Below are 1,718 nucleotides of genomic sequence, written 5' to 3' on the forward strand. Positions count from 1 at the left end.
GTGATTACATGAAGATTTTAGAATTTTATAATGAATGTGAAAAGAATCAAAGAGATGATTTAAGTTTTGATTGAGATTTTGGAGTTTTGATCCTATAATTTAATAAGAATTGTGTTAGGATAGTGTAGTTAGTAACCATAATTTTAGACATGTAGTATAAGGCTTAAAATTGTCTAAAACATCTAACTACTCTTCCTAGTGTGTCCTTTTTTTTTTAACAACCATCTAAAGAAGTACATAAAATTAGTAAATTTAATTGATTCCATAATGTTTATCATATTTAAAAACACTGAATATATTAGTTTTTCAGTTTGACTTATTCCATCTCTATCTCTTAATGTATTGCTATTGTGGAACTAGGGCTGGACAAGGATCCGCGGCCCAATCCAAACCGCATAAAACCGTGAAAAAAAATAGACTTGGGCGGGTTCAAATGGGCCTTTGGGTTGAACGGGTGTAATAATCGGGTTTAATTGGGCTAGATGGGCGGGCCCGGGTAGAAAAGAATAGACCGCGGGTACCCTAACCCGCCTGTGTAGCGTTTAGTAGATGAGTTTTCTTACTTCTCTCACTCACTCACTCAGCAGCCACTAAAACCCTAGCAAAGCTTCTATGTTTCCGTTTACTCTCGTCTCCTCACATAAACACTGCCAATCATAACAATCACTCACCACCATCAATTCCACCACGAAGAACAAAACCACCACCACCTTACTACATCCACTCTCATCTCGTTTTATCACTCACCTTCCGAACGAAAAACACCACGACGACGAGCAACACGATGGTGAGCAACACGACAGCGACGAGCAACTCAACCACCATCTTCTTGAAGTTGCGATATCTGTTCTTCAGAAGTTTGTAAGGTTGGTTTGTTTTATTCAGTTTTAGATTTTTTAATTTAGGGTTTCAAATCATTTTTGTATATTAGTTTTTTAATATTTTATGTTTTTGTTTCATTTCATTACAACGATTTGGACATCTACAATCTCACATCTATCTGAACATTTTCTGATATCGATCGCTCATTTATCATTTTTCTTCTTGACTACAAGGTAAAGAGGCTTTGGTACCCTGTCTGTCTTGAACCATCTATCCTAACTAAACTATAGTTTTTGGATACTGTTATTTGTTGTTTTGATTTGGACTAAATACATTATTGTTTTCTGATATTATTTTTGTTGTTTTGATTTGCACAGATGGAACATTTCATAGAGCAAGATGAGCCATCTAACCATCTAACCGTAAGTTTCTTTTGAGGAAAAATTATAATTTTCATGACCTGTTTTTGTTTGTGTGTTTGAATGTTGTTCTATAGTATAAATTGTTTTACTTTCAAGTGAATTGAAAGATGTTTCTTGAAGTGAATTGAAAACATGAATTGAATTGAGTATGTATTACCTTTCATATTGGGTCCATCTTTTTGACAGATGGATTATCAACGTCAAAGTAGCATGGATCATCAATGCAAAGTAGCATGGAAAGAGTTATAGAGAAGAGCAATGTAATTGTAATTGTAAGTGTATTTGACTTTGTGTCTTTGAAATGTATGTTAATTAGGATTGTATGTGTCTTTTGAAGTCTTTGAAATGTATGCTAATTAAGATTGTATGTGTTCTTGCATGTATGAATTGGGGTTGTTTTAAACTCATTTTCAAACTATTTTTAAACTGGTTTAAAACCAACTTGTAGTGTATGAGACATGTTTGAAATGTATG

General features: G+C 33.8%; 1 long non-coding RNA gene across 1 annotated transcript; it reads left to right on the plus strand.

The window, feature by feature from the left end:
- The first annotated feature begins 633 nt into the window (after nucleotides 1-633).
- LOC131630395 (uncharacterized) lies at nucleotides 634-1,480 on the plus strand. Its single transcript, XR_009292319.1, has 3 exons — nucleotides 634-866; nucleotides 1,200-1,244; nucleotides 1,431-1,480. It is a non-coding gene; the product is annotated as an uncharacterized LOC131630395 (long non-coding RNA).
- The last annotated feature ends 238 nt before the right edge of the window (nucleotides 1,481-1,718 follow it).

Source organism: Vicia villosa, unplaced genomic scaffold (genome assembly GCF_029867415.1).
Source record: "Vicia villosa cultivar HV-30 ecotype Madison, WI unplaced genomic scaffold, Vvil1.0 ctg.000677F_1_1, whole genome shotgun sequence".
NCBI classification, from domain to species: domain Eukaryota; kingdom Viridiplantae; phylum Streptophyta; class Magnoliopsida; order Fabales; family Fabaceae; genus Vicia; species Vicia villosa.